Below are 10,831 nucleotides of genomic sequence, written 5' to 3' on the forward strand. Positions count from 1 at the left end.
GACCATTGAGAACAAAGCAGAATCCACCCTTGCCAAGCTTCCCAATTACCTCTCAGTCTTGCAAGCTTTCAAGCGGGCCCTGGTCCTGGTCATGCAGGTGGAAGAGCAGGCCAGCAAAGAAACCAGCAGCAAGAAATGGCCCCAGTGATGACTGCAAATAAATTTTGAAGTAATGGAAATTTCTCACAAACTTTTTGAAGCCCCTTGTGTATCTATCACACAACTTTTGCCTGTTCAGTTATTTACAGGTTTAAGCCTTATTAACAGCAATTACGAGAATCTGTTTGCAAGCTTCCATTCCATGATCCATGTAGTTTTTCCATCACCCCTACCCTTCATCCCCCACTTTATACTGACCCTAGTAACCACTAATAAATTTTGATAACTAAAAAAAAAAGTAAAAAGAAAGAAAAAGAAAATGGTAGAGAATACACAAAACTACTATTAGAGCTAATGAATTAATTTAGGAATTTTGCAGGATACAATACAAAATTATATTGCTAGACATCTGCAATGATCAATCTGAAAAGTGAAATTAGAAAAATGCTCCAATTATAAATACATGAGAATAAACTTAAAGTGAAAGATTTATCCATTAGAAGCTATAAAACATTATTGGGAAAAATTAAAATATCTAAACAAACGGAAAGACATACCATAATCGTGAATAGGAAGACAATGTTATTAAAATATCACTTTATGCACTCTTCTTACTCAATGTAATCTCAATGAAAAATCAGCTCTCATTCTTGGAAAAATTGAAAAGTTCATATGAAAATTCATATGGAAGTGCAACGAACCCAGAACAGACAAAATGATCTTGAAGAATGAGGAAAATTAAAATGACCCAAATTCCTACACTTAAAAAATGGAGTAAAAACTGCAGTCTTCAATATCATCCAGTACCCACAGAAAGATAGACATATAGATCAATAGGATAAAACTGAGATTCCAGAAACAAACCATTGTATTTATGATCATTTTAATTTTGAGAAGGGTGCTAAAACTTTTCAGTGGGAGGAACAAAGAATCTTACTTCCAACAAGTGATACTGAAGCAACTGGAAATCCATATACATAAACTTGTACCACTACTACCTCACACTGTGCACAAAATATTATGTCAAAATGAATCAAATCCTTAAGTTCAAGAACTAAATCTATAAAGTTCTTACATGGTAAATCACCATAATCTTGAGTTTGTTTTCATAAGTACAATGTCAAAAGTCTAAGCAACAATGAAATATAGGTACAATTATATTTCATCATTAAAAAATGTTACGCTGCATAGGACACAATTAAGGAAGTAAATAGAGAACAAGTGATAGAAAATATTTCCAAATCTAAAATATGAAAAGAAAGAAACTTGTATCTAAAGATTTCTTACAACTCAGCAGTAATAGAGAGAAGTAATGAATTCAACTAAACTACGGGCACAGAATTGGAGCAGACGTATTCCCAACAACATGCAAAGAGCGAGCAAGCATCTGACAAGAACTGAAAATGTGTGTCCACACAAATATTTGTACTTGATTGTTTACAGCTGTATCATTCATAATATCCAAAAGATAGAAACAATCAAAATGTTAACAAATAAAAACTGAATAAATAAAATACAGTACATTTGGAATATTACACAATAACAATACATACTGATACATAAATGTACCTTGAAAACATATACTAATTAGAAGGAGCCACAAAAGAACACATATTGTATAATTTACTTTATATTAAATACCCCAAATAGGCAAATATACAGAGACAGAAAGTAGATTAATAGTTTCCAGGGTTGAGCATTAGGGGCATGGGAAAGGCCTGCTAATAGACACATCATTGCAGATAGAGATCCAATTTTGCTGCCATATTATATTGAAAAGACCATCTCTTTCCTATTTTTGCCCTTTGTCAAAGATCAGTTGTTTATAGGTGAATGAAAATATTTCTAGGGTTTCTGTCCTGTCCCACTGCTCGATGTGCCTATTATTGTACAGTACAAGATTGCTGTGATTACTGTGGCTGTAATTAGGTTTTGAGGCCAGGTAGTGAGCGGCTTCTTGTTTCATTCTTCTTGAGAAGTATTTTGTTTTTCCTAGGATTCTTCCTCTCCATATACATATAGTAATTCGGCTTTACATTTCATTAAAGAATATAATTGGGAACTGGATCAGAATTGCACTGTATTTATGGATTACTTTGGGTAGCAAAACCAGGATGAGGGATGAGATTTGACTCTGGTTTGACTTTGCAAAGGCATTTGATTATGTGAGCATAATCAATGATGGATACTATTGCAGTGGATGATACTTCCAGAACATTTATTTGTGCCCATTCATCACTAACTTGTATATGGATCAAATGGGAGTCGTTCAGACAGAATGAAGAGCTACATGTGGTTTAAAAGTGGAAAAGAAGCGTGACACACATTTCACCTTTGCTATTCAGTCATTATGCAAATAAATATTTTGACAAGCGAGGCTTTCTGAAGAAAAACATGCCATCAGCGTTGAATGAAGACTCATTAACACTCTGAGATATATGGGTGACACAGCCTTGCTCGATGAAAGTTAAGACGACTTGAAGTACTTATTAATCATGGTAAAATAACACAGCCTTCAGGACAGATTACACCGGAATATAAAGAAAATAAAAATTCATGCAATTGGATCATGTTAAATAAATTGAAATTGACAAGGGTTTCATTTTACTTGGATTAAAACCCACATTCGTGGAATCCAAATTTTTAAAAAATCAAATGAAATATTGCATTGAGAAAATCTGCCATAAAAGCCCCCTTAAATGTTAAAAAGCAAAGCTGTATCACTTTGATGACTAAGCTACTCTTAATAGCAAGCTATAGTCTTTTCAGTTACCTCTTATTCATTTGAAATCTAGACAATGAAAAAGAATCGACAGAATCGAATAGTGCTATTGGCAAGAAACATTGACTAGTCAGTGGACTAGCAGAAAAACAAAGAGCTCTGTCTTAGAGGTAGGACAGCCAAATGCTCCTTGGCACGGAAGAATGGTTAGACTTTGTCTCATTTATTTTGGACATGTCATAAAGTGAGGACAATCATTGGGAAAAGGCACCATGCTTGGTAAGTGAAGGATCTTCAGTAAGATGGATTGATAGAGTGGCTGCAATGATAAACTCAAGATAGCAAATTTTTTGAAGCTGTCACAGGACTAGACTACATTTTGTTCTGTTATACACAAGATCTATATTAACCAGAGCCAACTTGATGGCATTTAATAGCAGCACAACACAAGATCATTTAAATAATACTAACTTTTCTATAATAATTTATAATTGTAGAATATTTTTCATATTCCAATCTATAGGAGTTTGTGTAAAATTTTAAGAGATTATCTATCATTCATTTGCCAGCTATGTATTGTGTTCTTTTGTGTACCAGTAATTTTTCTAGGTCCTAAAGACAAGGAGAACTAATAAATATCTAACTCCCTGCTATTACAAAGTTGGCATAGTACATTTCATGGAGAAAAATAAAGCATGGAAATTGGGAGTTGGGTGGTGTATTAGTTTGGGTACTTTGGAGAAACAAATCCACAGCAACTCACGTATAAGAGAGAGTTTTATGCAAAGAAAATGTGCATCACGAAAACATCCCAACCCAATGCTGCCCAAGCCCACAAGTCCAACATTAACCCATTAACCCAACACCAGTCCACAAAGTCTTCCACCTCACAAAACAGAGGCAGTGATGCCCACTGCAGGAGGAAAGCTGAGTCAGTGAACGAACAAGCATCTCAGCATTAGCAGGGGTCTCCACAAGGCTGCTCCAGCACCCAGGGCTGCATCGGGATAGGTCCATGCGGCTTCTCCTTGGGGATGTCTTGTAGGAAATCCATCTTGCAAGCTGAAGCATGGAACTGCTAAGGCAGCTGCACCCGATGCAACCATCACAAAGCAAGAGACCCGAAAACTAGAAAGGCGAGGCTTCACCACCCATTTATCCCTCCGCCTTTCAACCAGACCCACATGTGATTATCGGCCAGGCTGGCACAATTAACTAACTCAGGTGGTATTACTACTTATTGAATAAAGAAATGCACAGGGAGGGCCTCAATAATAAGTGGTATTTGAGCAAAGACAAGACAAGAGGAAACTGTCAGCATTTATATGGTAAGAGCATTTCAGAGGAAATATCAGGTGCAAAGGCCCTGAGGACATCCGGTGTAGCTGAGGAACAGTACAGCATAAATAGAGACTTGTGGCCCTAGGATAATGGTAGATAAGTATATGTGAGATAAATATGCTGAGCTTGTTGAGCCTTGCAAGTTATTGTAAGGTCGCTGACTTATTCTAAGTAAATGGTGAACTTTGAGAAGAGTGTTAGTAATAGCAGGATCACATTTTAAGCTTGTTTGAAAAGAAAATATTGGGTAGAGTGTGTGAGTAAAGGAAAATGTGTTGTGTGTGTGTGTGTGTGTGTGTGTGTGTAAGTAATACATGGGGGAGGAAATCCTGAAAGGTAAGGCACTGACTACGGGGCTTCCCTTGAAGACTAACAATGCACAGGGGGCACGAAAGCATGAAAGGTTCGTTGTAAAATGTATTTAACACTACATCATTTGAAACCAGTTACTCATCATCTACGGTTTTGTAATTTATGAAACAGTGTTTTAAAAGTCAGCCAGAAGCAAATTTGAATTTTGAATAAAAATATGTCACCCAATGTTCTGCAGAAATCAATAGAACACACGAGTTTTGTTTGCATTTTAATGTGCAAGCAAGCAATTTTTAAATTTAAATAAGTCATCATGCCCCCCTAATTAGCAGAAATGTATTTGTGGCTCCTCAAAAATAAATGTACGAATAAGAAATGCTTCAACCAATGTCTGTCACTATTAGTATATTTTTTAATTCATGAAAGAAGAAAGGTTAGTCTCATTAGGGCTAATGCCAATTGTATTATAACCTGTCACATTATGAATGAGATTTAGACAACTGAAGGTTAAGCAATCAGCCCAAGACCATATGAATAAAATCAGGGCAGAATCAGAGCTGTCACACAGCTCCCAAACCTCATTCCACTCCCTCCAAACCTCAGTTTCTCATTCTATGTCTGTCTTCTCGGTTTCTGAATGTTCCTTCCCAAAGCACCCCCCCCCCCAAGACATTCCCTAAAATATTCTCTCCCACCCCTAGTACTTTTGACCAATTTCAGAAAGATGTTTTCTCTGATTGGTCTGTTGACATTACATCAATAGCCTTTTTTTTCTTTACTTCAAATGGTTTCTATTATTTATTTATTTATTTTAAAGATCATTTTATTGGAAGTTCTTACAGCTTTTATAACAACCCATACATCAATTGCATACTGGTGCATATGTTGCCATCATCAATAGTCTTTAAACAGTGCTTATGTAAGCTAGTCTGAACCCTAACACTACCAGTATCTCATGCTGACCAGAATCATGTTTTCAGTAAACTGACAACCAAACTCATTATGATAGGTACATTTTAAAATACTTCCTGTGGTTACCACATTATTTGATAATCTCCAAATCCTCACTGTTTACCTTTCTTTAGAATGGACATAGGTAATGGATCTCTTCCAGTCATTTACACAGATTGCAAGAAAACACAAAAACATTTCCAGCTTTGTAGCTTTCTGTTGAAGCTCTTCATGCAGTGTTTCAGCAGTTTTTGGAGTCGTTTTTAGCCATGGCCATCAATGCAACTTGTACTTGTCACCTCAGTATTAGCAGTTTTGGATCACGTGTTACTTCTTGAAATGATTGCATTTTGGCCAATTATTTTTGTTATAGTGACTATGCAGTTTTCCATCTTCCTTTAATGCTTTCTCTGTCATCCCTTATTTAGCTCATATAATCTTTCATCATTGTAACTCAAAGCCTGATTTTTTTTCTTTAGTTTTTTCCAGCTTGAGAAATGCTGCTTGGGTTCCTCGCTTGCAGTTCTCTAACTGCAGGTGTAAACATTTCATTCTAGTTCCTGATCTTTTCCTCTCAAGCCACCCTTGGACCCTTGGAAGTCTTCTGTTCCATTCTTTTCCTTCCTCAGTTCTGCTGTCTGCTGTAAGTATTCTGTATGTTAAAGGAAATGTCAGCGTCTCCTCCGACGTATACTTTGTTCTTTTTCCCTCGTCTTTTTAATGAAATTCTACTTCCTTTGCCATCGATGGTGAGGAAATGCCATGAATTGCTGTTAGACCAGAAAACAAAACTAACTCCGACCTTTGTTTCTGTGGGTGAGTCATAAACCCACATTTCAATCCTATTAGTTTTCTGGGATTTTGACCATTTATTTTTCCCAGAAATGTGGATTTGACAAATTGTCAGGCCCTATAAGTAAAGATTATATATTTCTCTTATACCACTCTCTTCTTGTTGTTGCTTAAATAGTTAAAGCACAGTCAGTCTTGCCTCAAGAACTTGTACTTTTGACATGTCTACTGTCTGAAATGCAACTCTTCTAGTTCTTCACTTGGCTGAAACATTTTCACGTTCCAGATCTCATTATATTTCACTTACAGACTATTTTACCTAACACGTCCCTCCACTTCTATCTCATCATCATATGTATTTTAGTTTTAGCATTCATCTCTAACATACAATTTTTAAGTTACTTATTTGTACCCATTCTTGACTATTTCTCAGAATATAATGCAAGCTCAAAGGTCTTGTCTCTGCATGGCTCATAGCATTTGCTCAATAAATATTTATTGAATCATTGCATGCATCCAGACTACCAGAAAGGATTTCTTGTCTTACATCAACATCACAAAACACTTTGCCTCCCAAAAGTGACGATTAATATTGCCATGTGTATTAGTCTGGGCAGACCAGAGAAATAAATTCATAGACACTCATATGTATATAAGAAAGAGGTTGATATACAAGAGCAATTGAATATTGAGAAAGCATTCCAACCCAGTCCAGTTCTAGCCCTTAAGTTCGATAGTAGCCCATATGTCTGATACCAATATATAAAGTCCTCTTCAGACTCACGAAACACATGCAATGAAGCCAAATGCAGGATGATCACAGGCCAGTGGGTAGAAAGTCTTTGGATCCAGTGGCGTGGTAAGCATCTCAGCTCTGGCAGGGGTCTCCATGTGGCTTCTCCAGTTCCCAGAGCAAGGGGTCTATTAGTGTAGTGCCATGTGTCTGTCAGTAGTGACTTCCAAGAAGTGTCTTGAGAGTCTCTCCTGCCTCCAAGGAGAAAAAACCAGATTTCCCAGAATTCTCAGGAGAAAGGCTTGCCCACACCGAGGCCTCATTGGCTATGAGTTGATTGACAGACTAGACTCTACCCCTTCACTCTTAATCCCAAATTGACACCCGATTATGTCCCAAATTGACACCAGATTATGTAACTAGCACACCAGGAATAACTAGATTATTGTGAAATTGTGGCATATTTACATTTCAAATACCCATTTTTATGTTTTTCTGATTATATAAAAGTAGACGTTCAAATTGTAAAAAGAAACAAAACCATGCAGCGATGTATAAAATTATGTAATCCTATCTCCTTAAAAAATCTGTTTAGTGGTGATCTTTCCAAATAAAATATAAGATATTATTATGTAAACTAATTGTAACTTTCTGTACTTTAGCTCTCAATAGGTAATAAATACATTTTCCTATCAGTGTCTTTTAAGTATTTTAAATTCTTTTGAATAACATCCCATTGTGTGGCATATATGATAATAAGTTAAACACTTTCATATTACTGTATACTTATCTTGTTGCCAGTGGGTATTTGGATATCTATAAAAAGTGAAATAAATATATTTATGCATCCATCTGTATAGTTCTCTATAAAACTCAGAGAAGTAGTATGCAGAAGTATATTAATATGTATTGGGAGTGATTTAAGGAATAGGAAAATTAAGGTTGAAGAGTGGAGAGAGAAGATTCTTATATACAGGCACAGATTGGAATTTCATTCTAGCCAAGAGAGTGGTAATTATGACAATTATTAAGCAACTCAAAAGAACATTTACAACGAGTTGTTAAAGGGCAATCTATTTGATAAAAGTACTAATTATAGTTGCAACAGTTGAAAATTACCACTGCCTGTGAATCATGCCTGCAGGAGAAAGTATTTTGAGAAGTTTGATTAAGTATGGGAAATAAATCAGGATTAGATTTTCTACACTTGATCTTAGTCAAAAGGCCGAGAAGTGATAGGACATTTTCTTCTTTCATTTTTATAACCTTTATTATTATTATTTTTCATTAAATAGTTTTATTGGGGGCTCTTTCATCTCTTATTACGATCCACATATTCATCCATTGTGTCAAGCACATTTGCACATATGCTACCATCATCATTTTCAAAGCATTTTCTTTTTACTTGAGCCCTTGATATCAGCTCCTCATTTTGCCGCTCCATCCCCTGCCCACCCTCCCTCATGAATTCTTGATAAGCTATAGATTATTTTTTTCATATCTTACATTGTCTTCTGTCGCCCTTCACCCACTTTTTTGTTGTTCATCCCCCTGAGAGGGGGTTATACGTTGATCCTTGTGATCGATTCCCGCTTTCTCCCCCTGCCTTCCCCTAATCCTCCTGGTATCTCTAGTCTCATTGTTGGCCCAGAGGGGTTTATCTATCCTGGATTCCCTGTGTTTCAGGCTCTTGTCTGTAGCAGTATACATGTTCTGTTCTAATCCGATTTGTAAGGTAGAATTGAAGTCATGATAGTGGGGAGAAGGAAGCATTAAAGAACTAGAGGAAAGTTGTGTTTCATCAGTACTATTCTGCACCCTGATTGACTCATCTCTTCCTTGTGACTCTTTTTTTAGGGTGTGGTAGTCACCTAATCTGGTGTCATTTTAAGGATTAAGATTGCAGGGGTGGAGTTCAGCCTGTCAATCTGGAGATAACCAATGAGACTTCTGTGTGGGCATGGCCTTCTCCTAAGAATCCTGGGAAAGTTGGTACTTCCTTCTTGGAGGCAGAAGATACTGCTCTCTCTCTGCTACTCCTTGGGAGACATTGCAGAAGACAAGCCACATGGACGCAGCCAGACTTCGGAAGCCAGAGAAGCCACAGAGAGACCCCTGCCAGTCCTGAGATGCTTACAACACCACTGGGATCCAAAGACTTTCTACCCACTGGCTTGTGACGGTCCTGAATTTGGCTTCATTGCATGTGTTTCATGAGTCTGAAGAGGACTTTATAGATAGGCATTGGACATGTGGGCTAATATCAGACTTATGGTCTTGGACTGGACTGGTCTGGGATGTTTTCTCAATGTTCAATTCCTCTTGTATATAAACCTTTGCCTTACATGCATATGTGTGTTTATAAATTTGTTTCTCTAGTCTACCCAGACTAGCACATAGGGGATGTCCAATTGTCTACAGATGGGGTTTGGGTCTCTACTCCACAACCCTCCTCCCCACAATTCACATTGAGTCTGATTTTGTTCTGGGTTTTAGATGCCTGATACCTAATCCCATCGACACTTCGTGATACACACAGGCTGGGGTGCTTCTTCCATGTGAGCTTGGTTCTTCTCAGCTAGATGGCTGCATGTTTATCTTTAAGCCTTTAAGATGCCAGGCACTATGTCTTTTGATAGCCAGGCCCCATCAGCTTTCTTCACTACATTTACTTATGCACCCATTTTGTCTTCAGCGATCGTGTCTGGTAGGTGAGCATCACAGAATGCCAGATTATTAGAACAAAGTGTTCTTGTGTTGAGGGAGTACTTGAATCAAGGCCCAATGTCCATCTGCAACCTTAAGTCTTCAAATGTAGATATAAGTACATAGATCTATTCCCCTCTCATTATATATATATTTACATATGTACATGCCTGTATTTAGATCTCTATAAATGTCCTTTTCCTACTGGCTCTTTCCTCTATTTCCTTTTACTTTCCTCCTGTCACACCATAATGTTTGGACTTCATTCAGGTTTAGTAATTTCTCGTTGCTACATTGCCCTTGATTAAGCCCTACTAGGCATCCTACACCCTTCTCTCCATTGATTTTAGTTCATTTGTTGTTCCCTTGTCTCTGGGGTGGTTACAACCTCTCCTTCTCCTGTGTCCTCCCCAGAACCACTGGTCCCACTCTTTTCATCTCCAAATTGTTTATCTTATCTAGATAGTCATGCAGAGACATCATTAAGCACCAAAACCAGGCAAAGCCAAACAAAACAGCAAAGGAAGTCAATACCAACAAAACAATAACTACAACAACAACAAAAAACCGAAACCAAAATAACAACAAAAATAAAGCCACTGACAAAAATAGAAAAGCCAATAAAAAGTTCAAGGTCTGTGTGTTGGCCTTTACAAGAGTTTTCCAGTAGAGTCTGATAGGGTGCCACACTCTGTCTCTGAATTCTATTTTTGGTATTCCCCGGGGATTTCATCACTTTGCTCCCCTTGCTGCTCTATTGCATGCCCTTAGTGTTTTGTCCCAGTGTGATGGGGTCAGATTGGGCACAATTCCCACAATGTGTCTCCAGTGTTGTCCCCGGTAGCACTATGGTTCAGTGAGGGATGTCATGTTTCATGGTGAGGCTGGCCCTATTGCTCTCTCTGTGCATTGTCTGCTCTGAGCAGGTATGTCTTCCTCAGGACTTGGGGAGCCAGGATGTGTTCCCCTCCCTCTCCATTTTTCCTGTGTACTCTAATTAGATGTACCCCTCTCCCAGAGCTGTAGTGTCAGTGCTGTCCCCTCAGGTGTATTCTTCTGGGAGGGTTGGAGGGTGGAGGTGGGGAGGTGTCCATATAGTTGGGATTGGGGCCGCTTCCACAGACCTCTCTATTGGTTCCCTGGTACATACTGGTATGTTCTATTCACGTCTTGGC

The sequence above is a fragment of the Echinops telfairi genome, unplaced genomic scaffold, assembly GCF_000313985.2.
Source record: "Echinops telfairi isolate 266 unplaced genomic scaffold, ASM31398v2 ScPeMD7_5592;HRSCAF=6446, whole genome shotgun sequence".
Classification (NCBI taxonomy): Eukaryota; Metazoa; Chordata; class Mammalia; order Afrosoricida; family Tenrecidae; genus Echinops; species Echinops telfairi.